Source organism: Poromitra crassiceps, assembly GCF_964638095.1.
Source record: "Poromitra crassiceps genome assembly, chromosome: 16".
Taxonomy (NCBI): domain Eukaryota; kingdom Metazoa; phylum Chordata; class Actinopteri; order Beryciformes; family Melamphaidae; genus Poromitra; species Poromitra crassiceps.
The window spans coordinates 32,601,742-32,625,772 of record NC_139645.1 but is presented as its reverse complement, the minus strand read 5'-3'; the positions used below and the strand labels follow the sequence as shown (position 1 = coordinate 32,625,772).

At 45.6% G+C, this 24,031-nt stretch overlaps 1 pseudogene across 1 annotated transcript in view; it reads left to right on the top strand.

Annotated features, from left to right (window-relative positions):
- The window catches only part of LOC310791595 (intermembrane lipid transfer protein VPS13C-like), a 141,799-nt pseudogene that overhangs the window by 28,214 nt on the left and 89,554 nt on the right, over positions 1–24,031 (top strand). Inside the window, exons 14-28 of the transcript in view lie at positions 2,513–2,669; positions 3,394–3,473; positions 4,254–4,320; positions 4,895–5,014; positions 5,711–5,814; positions 6,453–6,620; positions 7,758–8,062; positions 9,969–10,119; positions 13,308–13,440; positions 13,526–13,644; positions 13,873–14,042; positions 16,745–17,001; positions 17,138–17,370; positions 19,278–19,370; positions 22,006–22,239. The product of the transcript in view is annotated as an intermembrane lipid transfer protein VPS13C-like (transcript). The remainder of the gene's footprint in view (positions 1–2,512; positions 2,670–3,393; positions 3,474–4,253; positions 4,321–4,894; positions 5,015–5,710; positions 5,815–6,452; positions 6,621–7,757; positions 8,063–9,968; positions 10,120–13,307; positions 13,441–13,525; positions 13,645–13,872; positions 14,043–16,744; positions 17,002–17,137; positions 17,371–19,277; positions 19,371–22,005; positions 22,240–24,031) is intronic.

Here is a 24,031-nt window from a genome sequence, read left to right as displayed (position 1 = left end):
GACTGGATAGTAATTAGGGGTGCACCGATCGATCGGCACGCAATCTGTATCGGCCGATTTGGACCTCAAATTTGTGATCTGCTGTTTCCGATATTCCTTTAATGTTGCCGATCGCATAGCCGATCATGCTGCACGTGAGAAACATGAGGCAGCCCATTTTCATGTCTTCAATGTCTATCGTTTAACTTTCATATTGTGCTCTAACGTTTATATCATTGTGTTGCAAAGCACACGCTTTGCTTTCGTCAGTGTACTCACCTCCATGCACACACCGCACCAGACTGTCAACACACCCCTTGCTCTTTGAATCACACAAATCAGCTGGTGATTAGAGCAGACTCAGCAGAGAGAAGTTACCTCCAGTCCTCCCGCCTACCGAGGCATTTGCATGCTGTTAAGTCCGTGTGTATTAAAGTCCCAGATTAACGTGGTAGTCGGGGTAGTGCACGCGCACACACAGACAATTTCCACGCAAGCATTGATGTTCCCGCGGGCACTTTGAAGGAAGCGAAAGTGTGCTGCTATGTGGATGTGCGCTCCATTCAGACGGACTTTCTTCCTTTCTTTGGACAGTTGAACATGTTCCAATCCCTTTCTTCCATGTGTGCGTATATGACCAACCAGTAAGTCATTATTATGTTAATATTCCTGTATTGCATTCCCTTTTGGTTTTAGATCGATCTACCTGCAATCATTGCAATAACGTTTGTTTAGGCGTGCACTTAGTGCGGTTTGATTGTCTGTTGCGCTAATTAATGCCACTACTCAGATGGAGTTTAGCTCGTGTGTAGCTTGTGATTCTGTTGTTTCTCCCGTCATGTAACCCTGTCACCATTATGTAGATCGCACTCATAGTGCTGCTAATTATAACACTGTAACTCGGCCTCGATGGGCGGGTCGTTTTGATGTTCGTTCGATGCGGATCCCAATGTATGACGGTTATTGTGCATAACCCCGGTTCTAGGAGTGGGAGCTCTTTGGCTTTAGTCATGGTTCAAGACTGGTGTTTAAGAGTAACTGACTTACAGTTTACCTAATTATCATTTATATATTATTAGTTGTTAATTATCACTATAATTGGCCTATATAACAGCAAGCTTGGTTACTGACCTGTTTGTATATTTTATTGCCTCCTTTTTCCAGACCACACACAATCCTACTATTCCTGTCATAATGCTGTAAAGAGCCTATACTGCTGTACTGTACTGAAGAGAACTGACAACTAAACGGTTGAACTCCCATCTGTCTCCTGCCTCGTGTTTTTACGGACACCCCAGGGCGAGCACTATCCGTCCTATTCCTGAATCAGCCATATTCAGAACCCCCTATTCTTCACTGTGTTTGATCCATATTTGCGTGTATCCTCCTAACGTTAATAGCTCTGGTTAGCTTTAGCCGCTTTAGCTTAATCGATAAAATAGTTAACTTGGGTCGAAGTTATTTTCCTTGTGTAACAGGGAAATCCCGGAAAATTGAGTATTTTTGTTGAGTGAACTGAACTGCATTGAACTGGTAACATGGAAATCCCGAAGTGGAATTATTTTTGTTCTTTTATAAACTGAACTGAGGGAACTGGACTACTACTAGCCATTTAGTTCAACACAGTCTTGTGCTCCAATTATCTCACACACAAAAAATCATGTTGGCAGTTTCCTTTAGCCTACAAAATATAAAATAAATATATATATATATATATATATATATATATATCGGTGATCGGTAATCGGTGATCGGTCGATGATCGGTTGGGCAGATATTTCTCATAGGTGATCGGCAATCGGTGATCGGTGGCAAAAAACGTGATCGGTGCACCCCTAATAGTAATCCATTAACATCCACCATGTGTACTCTGTCTTTAAGATAAGAACCTACCCATTTGACTACTGACTCACTGAACCCCAAAGCTTTCAGTTTCATCAGTAATATAAGACAATATATCGTCTCAACATACACATTCATAAAAATGAGAGCTCACAATACACAAGTCAAGTTTAGTCATGACTTGTTTAGCAATGACTTGTTTGGACGGCACGGTGGCTCAGTGGTTAACACTGTTGCCTCACAGCAAGAAGGTCCCGGGTTCGAACCCCGGTCCGTCCCAGGTCCTTTCTGTGTGGAGTTTGCATGTTCTCCCCGTGTCCGTGTGGGTTTTCTCCGGGTGCTCCGGTTTCCTCCCACCATCAAGAAAGACATGTATGTTAGGGTTAATACTCCTGTCAGTGCCCCTGACCAAGACACTGGCAAAAGAACTGGAGTTGGTCCCCGGGCGCTGCACTGCAGCCTGCCCACTGCTCCTAGTTCTAGGAAGGTTCCTAGTAGAGGATGGGTCAAATGCAGAGGATGAATTTCCCCATGGGGATAAATAAAGGATAACTTAACTTAACTTTAGCCATGACTTGTTTAGCAATGACTTGTTTAGCAATGACTTGTTTAGCAATGACTTGTTTAGCAATGACTTGTTTAGCCATGACTTGTCTGTGAAACACTGTGACTCGTCTGCTTCGTGTCCCAGGTGGTGCTGAAGCTGAAGAAGCCCAAGCAGGGGGTGGAGCTTCCCTTCCTGCTGTTCCAGCTAGAGCAGCTGGGCATCGACACCAAAGTCAAGAAGTACGACATGTGTGGCTCCGCCTACATCAGCAAGATCAGCATGACCTGCCAGGAGTTCACCGGTCAGCTCACCGCTCTCTGTCTCTCTGTCTGGCTGTCTCTCTCTCTCTCTCTCTGTCTCTCTCTCTTTCTCTCTCTCTCTCTCTCTCTCTCTCTCTCTCAAAGTGTCTCCAAACTAGCTGCTGGAGTGATTCCAAGTGTCTCTTAACCAGCTGTTTAGTAGACGATGGAGCTAGAATTTGTAACTTTTGTAGTGCAGAACCTTTGTCTCCCCCTTCTGGCGCTCCTGGCATTGAAGGAACATGCGCTCATGTGGAAATGTGGAAAATAAGTTCCTGATCATTTCCTTTGCTCGAGCAGCACCTGAATGCAGCATTTGTCATAGCCTAGCCATAGCCTACTGTGTCAGGGCTGTAAAAGAGTGGATAAATAATTTTGAACATCACACAGTCCCCGTGATTGACTCGTTTCACCGTGATCACCATGTTTTAGATGATAGGGTACAAAATAATAATGCATTTTCCACCCGTCCCGGCCATGCAACATAGGTTGCTTAGATAACAACTGCACAAACTGTTAAACATACAAACCTATAATGTACTGCAGGTAGGCTAGTATTTTTTTCTCCCTTCTCCACAAGCCACAACCCCCATATGATATCATATGACAATACTTTTGCAGGACAGTATCGATATATAAAATGTCTGTGGTCCAAGCCCACTCAGGATGTCAGGATCAAACGTGTGACTCCTCTTCTCCTCTTCTCTTCCTCTCTGTGTTCTTCAGACTCGGCCGGCGAGCCTCTCTGTCTCATCAGCTCTTCTGTGGAGTCTGGAGCCGAGCTGCTCAAAGTGCAATTCTTCAAGGTGGGAACATCACACGGCTGTCCTGGGTTATTGCTTAGAGGTTTAGGGGTTTGGGACATGCATGGGCTGCTTAGAATAGGACAAATCAAATAAAAACAAATCTAAAATATGTATACAGATCCTTTCCAAAAAAAACACAATATCATGGAAATAACATGGATGACCGCGGGCTTCAGCGGATTGTCAAGCAAAGATGATTAAAAAATCTGGCGGAGATTCAGAGGGAGTGGACTGAGGCTGAAGTCAGTCATAACTGAGAAGTAACTTCCCCCTGTCAGGTGAAAAGAAGCGGCTGGCTACTGCCCATGTCTCGGAGGAAGCATGGAGCCAGTTTCGGCTTTTCCCAGATCGGCAGAGGGTGGAGCAGCAACCAGGATAAATAAATTAAAATTAGCACTAATGGGGGATAAAAATGGGATAAGTAACTGCTGATTTTCTTCACACTATTCTAATTTCTTGAAAGACTGTTTTGGGGGTTTTCTCGAGCTGTAGGCCAAAATTATGAAAAATAAAGGCTAGAAATATTTCACTTTGTGTGTAATCAATCTATAATCTATGAAAGTTTCACTTTTTGAAAGGAATTCTGGAAAGAAACTAACTTTTCCAAGATATTCAAATTTTTTGGAAAGGATCTATATGTGTCATCAGTGATGTCATCAGTGATGTAATAAATCCTTCTTCTTCTGTGGTGTTTTATGGCTGTTTTATCATAATGTGTGTTAAATAGTCTAAACCTAAACTCTCTGTCTGTCTGTCTGTCTGTCTGTTGTGTTTCCTCAGGCTGACCGGTCTGGACCAAACTTCTCCACTGTATACAAGAACACAGAGCAGATGATCAATGTGAGTAGTGAGTTTGTTACTACAGCTCTCTGAACACATCCTGTTTAGGATCTGACCAGGGGTTTCCCAGAGCTGCAGCTCAGCCTGCTATTGGCTCTCTCTCCCCCCTCTCCCTCCCTTTCTCTCGCTCCCTCTCTCTCTAACCATCCCTCTCTGTCTCTCTCTCTCTCTCGCTCCCTCTCTCTCTAACTGTCCCTCTCTCTCTCTCTCTCTCTCTAACTGTCCCTCTCTCTCTCTCTCTCTCTCTCTCTCTCTCTCTCTAACCAACACATAAGGTCTGAAATGAGGATTACAGAGCTGTTTTTTTTTTTATAATGTCCTCCTGAGGAGCATGCCCCCGGACTCAAATGCAGGGAATTCATTTTTAACGGGTAACTAGTAATTGTATTGGATTAAATTTTTAAAGTAACTCTCCCAACCCTGCATAAAATACAATAACATCATCATTATTATAAAAAGTAGCCACCCCACGTGTTCACTAAAATAGTTTGCAAGCTTTTCCCAGGGACAGATTAAAGCCACGGCTCAAAACTCATCAACTAAAATCCAACATGTCCGCTCTGTCTCCATCTCCCTGCCAGCCGCTTTGGCCTCGCCCTCTGACAGTGATGTCATCGACCTGAAGGTGATGGTGACGCTGGGAGCCTTCAACGTCCTGGTGTGCGACCAGAGCTGCAACATGGCCGACATCAAGATCCAAGGTACAGAGCCACCAGACCACCATAACAAATCACTATATCACTATTGAGGTGCAGAGCCACCAGACCACCATACCAAATCAACCACTCAATTATCTGGGATGTGTTTCTGGCCTACTTGGACGAGGTTAAAAGCGATACGTAACTCCCCCAGCTGACTTCTCGTGGACCCTTTGCGTGGGATCCCACGCACATCTCTTGCAAGCACTTTACGCTACGTGGCTGGTAGCTGTTGGAATGTGGATGATATGTTTGTTTTTGTTTGTTTTGTTTTTCTTTCTGTGTCTGAGCCTTTTGTTTTTCACGTTCTGAAAATTGCAAAATAAAATATGGGGGAGGGGGGGGGGGAGACAAAGCCCCCACTTTTACTGCTGCTGCTGCAGTTCTACAGAAGTAAATTGGACTAACATCTGTATATGGAAAGGCTGGGTGATGTACTGTATGAAGAGTTCTCCTCCAAAATGCTGTATCCAAAAAAACATTATTCCACAAAGTTCCTCATTCAATATCTTTACAATATAGAAGATATTGTCTTTTAAAGGGATCTTTTTATCCACCGAAGACTGAAGTCTCCTGCTGAAAGTCATAAAATAACTAGTTTTATTTGTAAACAGTAGTTGGAAGTAGTTAGTAGTTAGTCAGAAGTCATAGGTGAGTATCCTCTTTGTATTGATGTCTGTGTTTTGCTCTGTTCCTCAGGTATGAACGGCTCTCTGCTGATGCAAGGTCCTCAGACTCAGCTCTCCGCCCGCCTACGAGATTTCATCGTCATCAACGTCGATCCAAAGAGCGTCCACAAGAAGGCAAGGCGCTGCCGCTCCACTGTCACTGTTACTTTCACTGTTACTGTTACTGCTGCTATCTGAGCTGAGCTACAGGGACGTCTTAACGCAGTCATTCCAAAACTTCAGAATGCCGCGGCCCACTTTGAAATCTGAAAATCTTCCAACCCTTATCACAACTCACACAACTACACACAAGACTGATGTATTACCCTATACTGTATATGTTTTTATAACAGCTAAAAAACAACTTAGTTTTCTTAGTTCTGATTACTTTTTAAAGCAAATATTTAATCGTGAATATTTCATGGTATTCCAAACGTACCGTAATTACAAAATTGAGAATTGTAAATGTAAAAATCTGTATATAAAACTTTATGTAGGCCTATATGACCCATAGCTGCCAACAGGAGGCTGTGAAAAATGCTACCTTATCTGTCAAAGGGAAAGAAATCAGGAGTGTTGGCAGGCAGGTATGCCCCTCGTGGACCACCTGCAGTACCTCCACGGCCCACCTGCAGTACCTCCACGGCCCACACTCTGGGAATCACTGGTGTAACAGATTCATCACTTTAGCTGCTCTGAAAATCCTCCTCAGTCTGTTACTCTTCACTCAACACTTTCCTCTTGACTCAGTTCATCATCTTTGCGTCTGGCAGGCCATCTCCATCGTGGGCGACGAGGTGTTCAGCTTCTCCATGAGTTTGACTCCCAGCGCCACAGAGGGTGCCGGGTATGCCGACATGAGCAAGACGGACGGGCGGGTGAAGCTGAACGTGGGCTGCATCCAGGTGGTTTACCTGCACAAGTTCTTCATGTCTCTGCTGGTGAGCCTCGCACCACATCACACCTGTCCAGTGTCTCTAACAATGTGAGGATAGAGACAGAGAAGCATTACAGTTGAAACTTTGCAAATTAAATCAAACGGATATGAAGAAGTCATGTTTTGTTCTCTTAACAAAAACCTTCACCTTCCATTTTAAATGCCGTATATGTAAGACTCAGAAATTCTCACGAGGACTCCAATTCACTCGGTGACACTTGGGAATACAAATATGTTGTTATTTAACTTTAAACCAAGGTGCATGAAGGAGTAAAAGTTTGAAAAGTAGAAACTAGCTTAGATGAGGCCTATTTTTTTTTTTTTTTTTAGGCCTTTATTTCTAATTCTAAGTATTTTCTCATATTTAGTACCAAGCCTCCTTGTTTTCTGATCTGTTTCTTTTGGGGTTCATTTTTTTGTTGGTTTGGTTTGTTTTGTTACTGCAATGCATTACTGATAATTACGGTAATTGTCAACGGCATGCTCCAGAGACAGCATGGGCCCCATGGTAATTCAAATGTAGCTGCCGCCATCTTTTGGCACTTGTACGTTACTACAAACTACAGTTACATTCTATAACCGGCACTAGGAGTTTACCTGGATCAATCGTTGTTTTTGCCTGTATTTGTTGCCTGTATTTGGGGCTGATCTTTATGTGTTATATGACCCGGCCATTATCGGAGACCCGGCTAATATTAGAGGAAATATATATACTAGGCATCTGGTGCGCTATGCAGGTATTTTGAGTGATTTGGTTACTTTCATTTTCATAGAACCTCACGGTGAATAAGTATTTTCATAAAACAAAAGGGAAAGTTTTTTTTATAGTTTTGGTGGAATGGCACTGTAGAAAATTGTTGTGGAATGTTGAAACCCATTTTTCCCACGTTTTACTTTTAGACACATAACAGATTAAAATACTCATAACCTTTGATCTGAGAGAGCTATAGCAGTAATTCCAAAAGTGATATACTGTATAGGGAAGAGTTTCTAATTTATGGAACTAAAATAATAATAATAAATAAAAAAGAAAAGAAAATTAATTTTCACCATGTGAAGTGTTTTTGCAGGCCACCGCACAATATGGTGTAGTAGTTTATTGTAAATAAACTCATTGTTATTTTTGCGCCCTGTCGTTCAGAACTTCACCAACAACTTCCAGATGGCGAAGGAGGCTCTGAGTGCAGCGACGGCCCAGGCGGCGGAGAAGGCAGCGTCCAGCGTCAGAGACTTTGCCCAGAAGAGCTTCCGTCTGTCCATGGACATCAGGCTGAAGGCCCCCCTCATCCTCATCCCTCAGTCCTCCATCTCCCACCAGGCGCTGGAGGTGGACCTGGGTCTGATCACCCTGGGGAATAGCTTCTCTCTGCTGCCCGTGGATGGCTGCCCGCTGCCCGCTGTCATCGACAACATGGACCTCCAGCTGACGCAGCTCAAACTCTCCAGGTCAGTCGCTCTGCAGGGATGAGCTCTCGGTTCTATAAAAGCCAGGGTTCATTAAAGGTCCCATTCCGTGCAAAAGCTGTTTTTACTTGTAAATGCATATATACTGCTGTCAGCCCTCCCTGTAATGAGTGGTCACACGCTCAGAACTGCCACAGTTGGATTTGTCCCTATCCAGCGTCCCTCTGCAGTCTCCTCCAAGCCACACCCCCAAACGCTTCGTTTGCCCAGAGGGGAATCTGGGGGAATCGGGACGTCACTAGCTTCCTCCTGCATACTGCGCGGGTCTCTCTCACACAAGCTACCTGCACCATTTAGTCTATAGCCACAAAATTAACACTTCTAGCTGGAGCGACGCCAACTGTACGTGATCCAGCAACTGCAGAGGTGCATTCGGTAAGTCTAGGCATTTTGAGATGTCCTCTTTAGCGTAGTACCGTTTAGTTAACGATAACTCGCAACCTAGCGTGCTGGTCCACAGACGCTAATCTGATTGGCCGCTGGGAGCCTGGGGCGGGCTCTCCCTCAGCGGCCAATGGGAACTGTTAGTTCTGAATATATTATAGAAACAGGCCGTTCTTGGGAAGCGACCAGATGAGGAAGTGAGAACTCCGTCACAACAAACGGGTTTGCTATATTTTCGACAGATTAATCCAGAATCATGTTTTATGGACCAGAGACACACGTTTTTAAGAGGTTACAGCTGCACGAATTGGGACCTTTAACACATTGACTGCCAAGGACGTCTGTGGACGTCCTAAAAAAAGTAACGAGAAGTGCCAAGGACGTCTGTGGACGTCCTAAAATCATAATTCATATTATTCCATAATTCTGCTGTTTAAGGTCGTACCCAGCCAGTGAGCATGAATCCCTTCAAGGGATCACACGGCGCCACCTTAAACATCTACACGGGAGCTGCGCCACCCACCTCAGATCCTTTACTTTGTGCAGGAGAAAGCGGAGAAAGCCGTGATCAAAGAGACACCCGATGCATGCTGCAGCCAGAGCCACACAGATTGCTCCGTCTGCAGCCGACAGTTGGCTGCGATCCGCGCCCACAACTGAGCTCCTCCGCCTCTGTCTATCCGTCTGCACATAGCCTCTCCACACGACTACCCGCCAGAAAGGCAGCACCCGAAGCCGAACGGCCAAACCCTTTCCTGCAGTCCCGTTTGCCATTTCCTTGTTGCGCTGGGATCCGCCCGGGGCAAAAACGGAGGCTGCGAAAACAGACTGTGTGCGTGTGGGGAGGAGCCCGCAGCTCAGGGGTGGAGAGGGGGGGAGGGGGGGAGAGGGGGGTGGGGCATGCAGGCCGCACAGAACCACACCATGTCACCACACCAGAAAACATTAGCCAGAGTCAGTGAATGTGCTCGAAATTAGAGTGCAAAAAGTATTCATAAAAGTGACTTTATCTTGAAAAGTAAAAAAAGACAGCAGAAAACCCTTGAAAGTGCTCTTTCAGAGGCTGTCATTTCATAATGGAACTGTCTAGAAACAAAATTTCTTCTTTGAAAGAAGCAGGAGTGTCCAATGTTTCATTAGAGTCCAGCCCTGTCCATATAGCCCTAATAGAAAAAATTCTATAGCTGTTTTCAACTGAATGGAAGTGAATCTGGCACAGGCTCCAGACAATTTTACTGAAGCGCTGTGGCACTCAATGTGTTAAAGGGACACTTCACCAAAGATCAGTGTGGAGTTATCTTTCCGTGTTAAGCACAGTGTTGGCCTGAAGGACCACACCCAGCCAGGAAACTAGACACTGTCTCTCGAAGCTACACCTCCAAAATCGAACACCATATCTAGTCTGAAATCACCATATCCATATAATATCCATCTATTGCCCAGCCCTAGCTTCTGGATTCAGCAAGAGACTGTCTCACTGCTTTGCTGGTTTGTGGTTCTGCAGGATCTGCATGGACCCTGTGGCGTCGGGCGGGCCCAGCTCAGAGCTGCTGGAGCCACTCAACCTCACGCTGAGCATCAAGAGGAACCTGGCCGCCTCCTGGTACCACAAGATGGCAGTCGTGGAGATCGATGGAGACCTGAAGCCCATGAAGGTACGAGTGGGTCTACAGCCGGGTTCATGGTCATAATGGGGAGGCAGCATTAGGGATGGGTACCGAGACCCGGTACCAAACTGGCCCCGGGGCCGGATTTCGGGATACCGGAGGATCAATAAGCTTTCACGTTAACGGTTCTCTTATCGGTACTGTCTGGAGTGGAGAAATTAAGAAAATAGATTTACTATAGGCTATATAATTGCTAAATAAACGTTACGTTATCTTGCACATTTTATCTCACCAACTCCGTAAGACAGGCCTATGATGTGTTTTTTGCGATTTCCGAACAAGAAAAGGGATAATCTTTTCCGCGTTGCTCTCCGAGACACAGCTGCTGCACTGCCAGCCAAGACGAGAGGAGTAGGACTGAGAGGAGAGGGGAGGGGCTGGGGGCGTGCCTGAGAGCACCCACCACACACATGCACAGCACAGGGAACAGGGAACCGGCGGAGGAGCAGGCAGATAGACTAGACATGCAACTGAGCAGAGCACACGTTAAGAATGGCTGAAAGAACGAAGCGATCAGATTCTAAAGTGTGGTTGTACTTCACTCGAGTCGATGGTGACAATTCACGTTGTCACAAGTGCAATAAAACCTTAGCTAGTAAAAGGTGGAAACACGAGCAATTTGTCTAAACACTTACCAAAGTGCATCACATTCAAACAGAGAAATGCACAGTTTTTGACAAGCTAGCTCGCCCTCCATCATCTCCTGTCAATGATGCCACGGTTGCGTTACCCAGTCTACCTCATCAGGTAACTATGTGAACATGGTAATGATTAAGACGAGAGTAGTAAACATTTCTCCGCTGTTTGGGTGTGTTCATCATCATAAATACAGTCTGCTATAAATCGTCAGGTGACGGTCATCATCTCAGTTGTCGTTCAGAAATGTTACTTTCAGAGCAGGGGGGATTTTTATTTAGTGATTTGGGGGGAAGTACAGCAGGCAGATACTGTCTTGCTTTATTTTTTATTATGCTTTCAGTTTCCCTAGCTGAATGTTGCTATTGGCACAGTGTGGTAGAAGGATATTTTAGGATATTTAAATTAATAATAAAAACGCACCCATTAAGATTTTGCTACTTTTTTTTGTTAAAGCTAGTGCTAGTGGGAGAATGAATGAGGAAAGGATAAATGAGTGCCACCTAACTGTGACCAGGTTAATTTGTCTCTTTTTTCCCCCCTTTCTCCTCTTAAAAATAACAAAAAGAACCGACAACAACCAGTCCCATTTGTTTCGGGATTTTTTTCTCGTAAAAATAACAAAAAGTACCGATAAGAGTACCGTTAAAGTACCGGATCGATAAGCAGTATCGATAAGAGTACTAGTATCGTTAATTCCTTAACGATACCCATCCCTAGGCAGCATGGACGCTACCGAGACAACGTTATTGCTCAGAGTGTTTAAACAACACGTTGGGACGTTTAGACTTCCGCATTACATTCCACAAACCCACTAAAATATTGCTTTACCTAACTTGTTGTTAGGGTTAAATACATAACATTTCAATTTAGGGACGCACTGATTGCAAAGTTCTGCGCCGATAGCGATGTTTAAGAGAACAATTTGGCTGATAGCCACTACCTATGACTATGTGCGTGCCCGAATTACACACAATTCCGGACTGCACCCCATCGGGTCCCCAGCAGCGCACCCGCCAAGTTTTGAAGTCGATCGGACGAATGATTGCGGAGATTTTTTTATTTTTTATTTTACCTTTATTTATCCAGGTTAGCCTCGTTGAGATTAAGAATCTCTTTTTCAAGAGGGACCTGGCCAAGAAAAGCAGCATACAATTATACAAGTTGCAGACACCACAACAAACATCTCATAACATTACTACACTACATGATACACATACATTCAGTCATTCATAAAAGCAAGTTCAACTATGAAGAAAAAAAACAGTTGCAACTTTCACCGTCCTCCCTACCTTTAACCATCGTTTTCAAAACATTTAATGAGACCAGCTCCTGCAATTTCAGGTCCTTCTGGAGATCATTCCATGCCGTCGGTGCTGAGAACTGAAACGCCTTTTTACCAAACTCTGTACGAGCCCTTTTTACATTCAATAAAAACAGGTTTTGTGAGCGTAAAGAGTAATTGTTGTTGCTCTGCTGGACAATGTACACAAATAATTTGGGAGTTGTTTTAATATCGCCGTATAAATAAAAAGATACCAGTGACTCAGCCTACGTAGAGTCAGAGATGGCCAGCCCACTTCCTGGTAGAGAACACAGTGGTGAGTTAGATTTTTACAGTTTTGTGATAAACCTTAAAGCCTCGTGATAAATGGGGAGATATGCGGAGGACACACACACACACGCGCACACGCGCACACACACACACACACACACACACACACACACACACGCGCACGCACAAACACACACACACACACGGCCCTGGAATTAATATGTATATATTTCCACACTCACTGAAGGGACCTTCTGGGTGTTTGCATAATTACAGCCTGTCACTAACTCCTGTGCTCTTGTTTTTGCACACGGTCCACATTGCAGCCGTTGAAGGTACGATCTGTACCCTCCTGTCCGGTGACAGCTTGACTCTGACGGTGTTTAGTTAGTTTAGCTGGATCAGTTGGTATGTCTGTTGACAGCCTGTAGCTCTAGTGGAGGATTCAAAGTTTTTTTTATGGAAGCCCTGGCAGGCAATTAAGAAAAGAAAAAAAATCTAACTTCCTTCAAATAATAATAAAATAAAATAATATATGAAACAAGCGGGGGGATATTTGCCTTTTTTTTGTCAGGCGCATGTTTCTAAATGTATGTTGCTGTAATACCTTTCGACCACAAGAGTGCGCCACTAGACCATGTTCTACATAGGACTGAAAGCATCAATTTCTTCTTCCAAGGTACATACATTGTGTTAGCAACTTATGCCATTTCCCCCCTACTTCACAGATGAAAAAATAAAAGAAAATTGAACTTAATGCTGGCTAAACTTTTACAGGAGCGAAAACTACATTAGTTAGATCAGACTTGGAAAATGGATTCCTAGATTTTTGTTCTCAATTGCCTCTCATGGCTTCCGTACATTTTGACCTGAAGAGGAAAACTATGGACTGAAGCATGATTAAACCTCTGGATTCAAAGTGAAAGTCGTGGGGAGAAAGCAGGCTAAAAGCTGTACCTCTGTCCTGTGCTTCCTGCGCCTCCAGGCGGCGCTGAGTCAGGACGACCTGAAGGTTCTGCTGAGGATCCTGATGGAGAACCTGGGAGAGGCTGAGAGCCCAGCCCCGGCTGCCTCCACACAGGCAGAGAGCCTACACATCACAACATATACACACACAGGTACACACACACACACACAGGTACACACACGCACGTGTGCGCGCGAGAGGATCTGGCTGTAAACTGTGTGTGATGTTGCCCTCAGGCGGCGCGGAGAAGCAGAGTGACATCAGCGATCAGGAGGAGGAGCCTCAGGAAACTGTCAAGTTCAACTTCAACATTGAGTCTCTGGCTCTGGTGTTGTACAGCCACGCCCCCAAACAGGTGAGTCTCTGGCTCTGGTAAGAACAGAGGGATCATTCTCACCTTTAGCCTGCAAGTGACTCAGTCCATATGTTTTTATACGTCTATGAATCTGTCCCATGATGTCTGATCCTTCACCATCGCTCTCCCCTGCCCTCCCTGCAGTCTCCTGGGCTGGGCCTGCTCTCTCCCCTGCCCTCCCTGCAGTCTCCTGGGCTGGGCCTGCTCTCTCCCCTGCCCTCCCTGCAGTCTCCTGGGCTGGGCCTGCGGCAGCAGAGCCTGCGTCTGGGGGAGCTGGCCCTCCACAAGCTGCAGGCGTCTGGGAAGCTGCTGAGCGACGGCAGCATGGAGCTCAGCACCGTGCTGAGCGGCTGCACGCTGGACGACCTGTGCACTGCCATGACCCGCGTCAGCTCCAGGTCAGACCTCTGCTTAAGTAGCGATAATGAATCCTTAATTAACAGTTAACTAATGTGCCTAGTAATCATTTACTAATGCTGTTCATGTGAACTAAGCCTTAATTAAGAGTTAACTAATGTGTCTACACTGTCTAGTAATTATTACTTATACTGTTCATGTTAACTAAGGTATTGAGGTTGCTTTGAGGCATGACCTCACTGAGGTTAAAGGAGGACTTACCCCCTAGATATGTATTAGAACAGTGATTTGAAAATACCTATGGAAAAAACCAAGAAATGACATATACTCTTGTCTATACTGGACTCTTTGGCTGTGTTCAAGTCCAGATTTTTTTCCGGAAATCGACGCCATTACAGTTTGCCTACTGCCTCAAAAATAATTTATTTGAGAGGGGCCATATCTTTATAAATATCAACAACTAGCCAACGCTGGTGGCCTGTTTGGAAAGAGCTTTGCTCAAAATGGTTGAAAGTTATATCAATTTGGTAATTCAGTGGCGAACTAGAAATTTAATTATTTTTCTGCATGTATCTCTATGGCAGTGTATCAAACTATGTTACGAGAGCAAAGTGGCATGGGCTCGTTACAGCAGCACACCGCACAATACGACAAACCCCCCGTTCTGGGGTAACACAATGCGAGATTTCTCTACGTCATTCCCTCGTCCAAGTTGCCATATAGTCCCTTTTTCATTTTAGTTTGGGGGCTTTTCGTGATTCTTGTTAAAAGTTGTGCAAAAGTTTTCCTCTCAGCGCAGTGCAGGCTGCCTGCGCCTCCTCCCTCCTGCCAGACCCCGGCTGGCGAAACAGCCTGCTGCATGCATGGGGCGCTCTAACCTCACGGAGCAACAAACAAACACAGACAGAAATAGCTGGTGTGCGATTTAGAGAATACAGTCTGAGATTGGGTACAGGATTGAGGGAATCCCGCATCTGTTTGCGAAGGTGCGACTGGACAGGACGCTTTTCACAGACAGGCACAGTAGTCGGAGCAAGGCGAGTGTCTCTCAGGGCTCTTCAGGGCACAGCTGCAGATCTCTCCTCCTCCTCCTCCGCGCATTCAGTCTGTCCAAAATCATTACCGATATAATCTCAGTAGGAGGGATGCAGGGAAATATGATAGTAGCCGATGTGTTTAGAGAAGCTTTGTCACGTTGTCACGTCGTAGTATAGCGTTATATTTTACATGTGCGCTAAACTGCGACCATATTTGTTTGCGGAAATATCAGACTGCTCTCTCTGCTCTCAGAGCACAGAGAGCTCTGCTCTGCTGCGCGCGCCCGCGGAGCTTGGAGCTAGTGCATGAGGTTTACAGTACGACTCTCTCCCGCCTGCCTGGGCTGGAGACAGCTGCTTCCAACTCGGACTGATAATATATACATCATCATTCGAGCTTATCCAGGTAAGATATTAATAAAGTAGTGACACATTCAGCGGGAAACTAACTATAATTAAGACATGTGCCAACTTTGACGACGTTTGGTTCAGTATTTTAAGAGCAAACTTCAATAAGAATAGGCTTGGAGTTCTGAGGAGCCGAAAGGGTACGGGGGGGTAGGGGAGTAATTATCTTGAAATCCCATAGTCTTTGGGTCACCGTGACGTCACGACGTGTCAAATATCCCATTCATTTGAGAGAAAAAAAAAAAGCAGTGTTCGACCCTAAGAGGGCGCTTATGCCAGTTATGCTGCTGAAAAATGATACAAATGGTAAAATGGCAACAGTTTGGTGTCAAATGTGGAAATTTTGACCAGAATTCTTCACACATCACCCCCAAAGTCATATATATTGGTTAAAAGCTGAAAAAAAGTGTTTTGGAGGTAAGTTCTCCTTTAAGGTTAGAGCAAGCTTATGACCAAGGCTGTTAATTAAAGGTTAGTTAATACTTATTAAACATCAACTAACCCTTAAATAAGGTACCGTTTAGTGTTACCCATTACTTTTTTATTTAATTTGATATCTGATTTACTTATTTTATACTCATTTTTTTGTACTACTATTTTTACTATTAGTGGAGTAGGAGTTTCATTATTGATTGCTTGATTGAAAGAAAGGTGAATACAGAATGCAGTAAATAGTAAATACACCAGCGAAGAAGAAGATCCACACAGGCTAACACAGTTAGCTAATGCAGTCCACATAGTCAGCAAACAACCTGCAACAACACAGAGTCCCGTAAAAAGATACAAACCTTGGCCCTAGACAACTGAATTGGTTAAACTCACAAACACATAATCAAGTGAGGCATATAATCAAGTTGAATGCATCACGTAGGGTAAGAACATAATGTTGCACTAGGTGATGATGTGGAGCTAATCGTAAGCTACGTCGAAAATCAAATGATCAAATAATAACAATTCCTAGACAGTAATATTTATGAGCCAGGTTTTCATAACAATTAGTAAGTGACCACATTAACACGCTCTGATGTCCCATCTGTCGGGCGGCTGTAGCTCAGGAGGTACAGCGGGTCGTCCACTAATCGGTGGTTCGATTTCCGGCTCCTCCAGTCTGCATGTTGACGTGTCCTTGGGCAAGACACTGAACCCCAAATTGCTCCCGTTGGTGTGCCAGCACCCTGCGTGGTAACCTGCCACCATCGGTGTGTGAATGGGTGAATGTACCTACTGAGTGTAAAGTGCTTTGGATAAAAGCGCTATATAAATGCAGGCCATTTACCATTTACCATCTGTCTGTGCAGGATGATCAGGAAGCGTGAGGAGGAGAGCGCCGAGGCCATGATCGACGTGACGTACCGTCAGAGTGCGGCGGGGGCGGGGCCTGAGCGTGAGGTGGTGGCCGTGCTGCAGAAGCTCTACCTGTGTGCCAGCGTGGACTTCCTCATGACCGTGGCCGACTTCTTCATCCAGGCGCTGCCGCAAAGCCCCGCCCCCCCGGCCTCCACCGCCGCCCACAGCGACAGGCTGCCTCTGAAACAGCTGGCCGAGCCCCGCGGAGGTTCCGCCTCCAACGCCGGTAAGACACCCAACGCCCTGCGGAGGCTCCGCCTCCAACGCCAGTAAGACACCAATGCCAGTTTGGGGGGGAAAGCATCGCAATTGACTTTTTCATCTCACCGATTTTGAATGTTCAGCCCCTGAGCAGCAGTGGAAGCGGACGCGGCTGCGGGCGGTCGTGGTCGACCCGGAGGTGGTGTTCGTGGCTGACCTGCTGCGGGCCGACGCCCCCTCGCTGGTGGCCTCCTTCCAGTGTGACGTCAGCCTGACGGAGGAGGGCGGAGCCCACAGCATGATGGCCAACCTCAGGGAGCTCCGCCTCCTGGCCTGCCCCTTCCTCCACAGCCCAGAGCATAAAGGCATCACCACCGTGAGACGCACACGCCACACACATGCACGCACACACACACTCACGTACCGGCACACACACACACACAGAGACACACACACGCACTCACCCACGCACACACACAGAGCACAAGGTCATCACCACGTGAGACATATGGAGTTATTTCTCTGTCTTTATGGAGTCCTAAAACCCGTCTGGAAGTCAATGGCGTTTTTCTATGGGGATTTTGTTTAAAGGTCCCATTCCGTGCAAAAGCTGTTTTTACTTGTAAATGCATATATACTGCTGTCAGCCCTCCCTGTAATGAGTGGTCACAAGCTCAGAACTGCCACAGTTGGATTTGTCCTTATCCAGCTTCCCCCTGCAGTCTCCTCCAAGCCACACCCCCAAACGCTTCGTTTGCCCGGACGGGGATTTGGGACGTCACAAGCTTCCTCACGCATACTGCGCGGGTCTCTCTCACACAAGCTACCTGCACCATTTTGTCTATAGCCACAAAATTAACACTTCTAGCTGGAGCGACGCCAACTGTACGTGATCCAGCAACTGCAGAGGTGCATTCGGTAAGTCTAGGCATTTTGAGATGTCCTCTTTAGCGTAGTAACCGTTAAGTTAACGATAACTCGCAACCTAGCGTGCTGGTCCACAGACGCTAATCTGATTGGCCGCTGGGAGCCTGGGGCGGGCTCTCCCTCAGCGGCCAATGGGAACTGTTAGTTCTGAATATATTATAGAAACAGACCGTTCTTGGGAAGCGACGAGATGAGGAAGTGAGAACTCCGTCACAACAAACGGGGTTGCTATATTTTCGACAAATTAATCCAGAATCATGTTTTATGGACCAGAGACACACGTTTTTAAGAGGTTACAGCTGCACGAATTGGGACCTTTAAATAACTGAAATAACGTCTGCGCTTAACTTTTGTTAACCACAGATCTTATTTCAGGCACCGAACCAAAAATCCCTATAGAAAAATGCCATTGGCTTCCAGACGAGGGAACCAGCACAATGCTAACTTCTGGGTTAACCTACAACAATACGTCATTCCTGCTCTACTTTATTATGCAGTCAAAGAGTTATGTTACTTTGCAAATCCAATAGTATATTTAAGCAATATATCACGAGAGCTAGTGTGTTGTGATGAATATATCACACTGATAAGCTGTTATCCCACGAGGCCGCAGGCCGAGTGGGATAACAGCTTATCAGTGTGATATATTTCACAACACACGCTGCTCGAGTGCTATATTGCTTTTATAAAAGGGTTCCAAGTATAATAATATAATAATAATAATACTATAAGTCCGACTGGCATTTTATTCTGATAGAGTCAGTTGAAACAATACTGTAAGGCGGGACCTCTAGCAAGAAGATAGACGTGCGGGTGATTTGATTGGATCGTTCTGGAGACTGAAGTCGACATTGGCCAATCCTGGCGCTTGGCTGAGAGCTTTTCCAAAGCCCGACACCAGAGCCGTATGCTGACCAAGTAACGTTACGTCTTATTTAGAAATGCGGGGTTAAGAGTGAGGGCGCGCGAGAGAGGCGTTCAGCCCGCGTCTATTCTTGTACAAATCATCATTTTCTGCGAAGTATTAGTAAAGTTATAAGCGAAGATCGATTCACAAGGATCTGAAAGTTGTCTCCGCCATTTTGTTTTTGAGGTACTTTTAGTAAGAGAGTTGCGCCATCATGCGTCCATAATGACGACTAGTGACCCTCCATACAGCAGATCAGGAGAAAGCTGTTTGTCTCGAGCGCAGCACTGCCATTTAGTAAGAGAGTTGCCATGGTAACCAATAACCCATGGCCATGGGTTATTGAACTCGGTTACTGGAATTATACAATGGCTGTGAACCAATCAGATTGCTTGATTTGAGGTACCCATTTTATAATGACTGATAGAAATGTCATTCTTTGCCAATAGGTGTTGAGGCCTTGCTCAGTCGCTTTGGAAACCAAAAGCCAGCCCAACCAACCACTGACCGGCTTTGTGACAGTGGAGGAAGTCTTCGTCAAGGTACTTTCAGCTGAAATTGATCTTATTTATATGTATGATAGTATGTATAGATAGATAGATGGATAGATGTATTTCCTCCAAAAGTGGCCAGTAGTCATTTAAAATAACTGATAATGAAACAAAGGCCAGGAGTAAAAACAACGTTGGATATGGGTAAACTCCTGGTGTTTGTTATAGTTTGTAGTAACATGTAAATTAAACGTATGCTGCTTTCACACATGCTTGGAATTCAGGAGTTATCTAGAGGCCATGCGGATGGCTGTCATGTGTGAACAGATTTTCGGGGCTCATGCGCGCTCCCGCGGAGCCCCCTCCTAGCCGGAGGGAAGTCTTGGGCTCAGGGTACACACAGGGGCGGATTGTCCCCCCCCCCCTTCCAGAGCTCCGTGAAGTAGTCAGCTCGTGAGTGCATGAGGACAGAGACATCGTGACAGATTATATTATTATATAAATAGTCGATGTGAATGAGCGAGCAAAAAACACATGCCAGCTCAAACCTGCTCCATGTGCGACAGCCAACATGTTGCTGGATTGCTGGATTGAAAGGCTCATGGCTCTGATCTGATTTCATGTCTGCTTCGCACAGCACACCCATTTAATAAGCATTTTTGGACGCGAGAGTCGTCCCGCTTCCCAGTATTGGACATCGCTAGGTAGGGTATCTGGATCTGGTTGCGTTCATGTCTTTGATTTAACGTTTACACAGCGTTTGTGAAGATTCAATGGCAGAACCGCAAATTCCAAGTAGCGTCAAGTCAGGCAGTATAAAACGAAAACTTCCGGGTATAACCTTCGCAATAATGGCAATTAAATAAAGTAAATGCACGTGTAATGTTTTTTGTGTGTGTTTCGAAAGATACAGAATGGAGATAAACTGGAAGAATATCTGCTCCCTTCGAAAAGTCACAGACATTCTGATTTTTTGTTACTAAGTAATACAACATTTATTTTATTTTGAAGGTAAAAACGTCTAGCTTCCTGTATTCTGTATAATTCTAGTAGGTTTGATGCATTTTAGGACTGAACATAGCAGACCTGTTTTGTTTGTAGTGCTTGCGACTCGAGGAAATCGATGCACCTGGGCGTGAGTTGTAGGGTTGTTTAATGAATTACTTACTAACGTTATGCGCAAACGATTATATGCCGTGAACGTTAGGCAGTTATCGCCCATTATGTATTTTTAGTTTTCACAACTCCCCATTGTGTGGTCATGCCCAAATTCCCCCACCCCCGCCCCGCCCCCTCTCTACTTTACAAAATCTGCGGAGGTGCTACTCATGTGTGAATGCAACATGCCTCATGTGTGAAAGGGTACACTTCACGTATCATCCGGGGCAGGCTCAGTGGTGGGGAGCAACCCTCACCTGATCCGGAGTTCATGTGTGAAAATAGCTATAGACTAGGGCTGTGCGATTAATCGATTTTGAATCGTAATCGAATTACCGGTAATTAGTTAGGACGATGTTAAAAAAATGAAAATCGAAAAATCTTTTTTTTTTTTTTTTTTTTTTTTTTAATTAAATTTTTTAATTTTAAATTTAATTTTCACTTTAACTAGGGTAAGTACGTTACGCGGGGCGGCTCTCTCTCATGTACGCATGCTGCTACTTGTCCATTCTCCCAGCTGTAAAGTCTCTCTAGAGGCTGTGATACTGGCTACTAAAAACAGCAGCGCAATGGACTTATTTCAACACCTCCGACCAAAAAGCAGCTTGTTGCACTGCAGGCTGTAGCCTACAAGATAACGATTGCCACAACACACTCACGCGCGCACACGAACACAGACATTATCACCGGACGATGAAACGTTGCCAGTTCACATAATAACAAAACAACACGTGAGGCCACCGAGTACTGATAGATTGGCTGTATTCATGGCTGCCTCAGCTGACTCACCTGTCCCTGTGTGTCTGAATTTCCCCCTAACTGCTATCGCAGTTCCACGCATTCCTGTTGTGACTTTGTGTTATTCTAGTACAGATATAACTCCGAGCACGGGTGGTCGCTTAGACACTAATATAATTATCTCACGGAGGAACACGCAAATCCACCAGTGTCAAGTTAGCAAGCAACAGCCAGGAAGTTAAGCATAGCAGCGGCAAGCTAAAACAGGAAGTTGAGTTGTTCTACCTTCAGAGTAAAAGCGTAAATTGTCAATTATGGAAAAAAGGGGGGAAAAGAGCTCTGCAGGGCAACAAATGTTTAGAGAAGTATAATAGTATAATAAATCGAAATCGAAAATCGAGTTTTGAGAGAAAAAATCGTCAATTTTAGTTTTAGGCAAAATCGCACAGCCCTACTATAGACTGTATAAAAAGCTACCGTGACATCATCACCTATTGGTTTTTAGACTTGCGTTTGGAAGTCTGGAGGTTAGCATTTTCACCGTCGCCATCTTGGTTATTTGGAGACAGAAGTGATGTGAATTTGGACAAAAGTGTTGTCCACTTTATCTTCTAGGGACCATAATTTACTAAATGAACATCATGCTGTATTGAAGAAGACTTGAAACTAGTGATTGAGACCATCAACTCCTTAGGAAAGATGAACAACCTTCACCCAGAGAGCAGGATGAGAGAAAGCTGCTGTGTGGCAGAACCTTTGAGGTTAACTCCTGTGAACTCCTCTGCTGCAGATCTCTCCGGTCATCTTGAACACGGTGATGACGATAACGGCGGCCATGACGGCCAAGCCTCAGAGCGAGCAGAGCCAGGAGGCGCGGCCCGGCGTCACAGACCTGTGGTCTGTCATGAACATCTACGCCTGTAACTACTGGTTCCTGGGGGTGGACCAGGCCACCGAGGCCACGGAGAGCTTCACCGAGCCGGACGCACGCAACCAGGGAGAGAGCTTCGCCGTCGACGTCAAGGTGCCACGTTTATATCCTCTTGAGTCCTCAGTGGCGACATCGCGACACGAGGCGATCAGCGCTCACTCCCATCGATGCTTAATTGACAAAAAACGGTCTTTATCAGTTAACAAGTCCGACCGGCGAGTCCTTGTCTCCAACGTCCGAGTCCAAATGCATGAATGCTTGAGTCATCAGTGCCTCAAGTGCAAGTCGAATCACGACTCCTGAAAATTGGACTTTGGGTCTGAGTCCTGGACTACAAGTACTACAACACAGAGTCCAGGTGACTCTGGACTCAGGCCTGTGTAGTTCAGTATGCTCTGTGTAACGTGTGTGTTGTCTTTGACAGGTGGTCCAGGTGACTCTGGACTCAGGCCTGTGTAGTTCAGTATGCTCTGTGTAACGTGTGTGTTGTCTTTGACAGGTGGTCCAGGTGACTTTAGACTCAGGCCTGTGTAGTTCAGTATGCTCTGTGTAACGTGTGTGTTGTCTTTGACAGGTGGTCCAGGTGACTGTGGACTCAGGTCTGTGTAGTTCAGTATGCTCTGTGTAACGTGTGTGTTGTCTTTGACAGGTGGTCCAGGTGACTTTAGACTCAGGCCTGTGTAGTTCAGTATGCTCTGTGTAACGTGTGTGTTGTCTTTGGCAGGTGGTCCAGGTGACTTTAGACTCAGGCCTGTGTAGTTCAGTATGCTCTGTGTAACGTGTGTGTTGTCTTTGACAGGTGGTCCAGGTGACTTTAGACTCAGGCCTGTGTAGTTCAGTATGCTCTGTGTAACGTGTGTGTTGTCTTTGACAGGTGGTCCAGGTGACTGTGGACTCAGGCCTGTGTAGTTCAGTATGCTCTGTGTAATGTGTGTGTTGTCTTTGACAGGTGGTCCAGGTGTCTCTGGACTCAGGCCTGTGTAGTTCAGTATGCTCTGTGTAACGTGTGTGTTGTCTTTGACAGGTGGTCCAGGTGACTCTGGACTCAGGCCTGTGTAGTTCAGTATGCTCTGTGTAACGTGTGTGTTGTCTTTGACAGGTGGTCCAGGTGACTTTAGACTCAGGCCTGTGTAGTTCAGTATAATCTGTGTAACGTGTGTGTTGTCTTTGACAGGTGGTCCAGGTGTCTCTGGACTCAGGCCTGTGTAGTTCAGTATGCTCTGTGTAACGTGTGTGTTGTCTTTGACAGGTGGTCCAGGTGACTTTAGACTCAGGCCTGTGGAGTTCAGTATGCTCTGTGTAACGTGTGTGTTGTCTTTGACAGGTGGTCCAGGTGACTTTAGACTCAGGCCTGTGGAGTTCAGTATGCTCTGTGTAACGTGTGTGTTGTCTTTGACAGGTGGTCCAGGTGACTCTGGACTCAGGCCTGTGTAGTTCAGTATGCTCTGTGTAACATGTGTGTTATCTTTGACAGGTGGTCCAGGTGACTCTGGACTCAGGCCTGTGTAGTTCAGTATGCTCTGTGTAACGTGTGTGTTGTCTTTGACAGGTGGTCCAGGTGTCTCTGGACTCAGGCCTGTGTAGTTCAGTATGCTCTGTGTAACGTGTGTGTTGTCTTTGACAGGTGGTCCAGGTGACTTTAGACTCAGGCCTGTGTAGTTCAGTATGCTCTGTGTAACGTGTGTGTTGTCTTTGACAGGTGGTCCAGGTGACTTTAGACTCGGGCCTGTGTAGTTCAGTATGCTCTGTGTAACGTGTGTGTTGTCTTTGACAGGTGGTCCAGGTGACTGTGGACTCAGGCCTGTGTAGTTCAGTATGCTCTGTGTAACGTGTGTGTTGTCTTTGACAGGTGGTCCAGGTGACTTTAGACTCAGGTCTGTGTAGT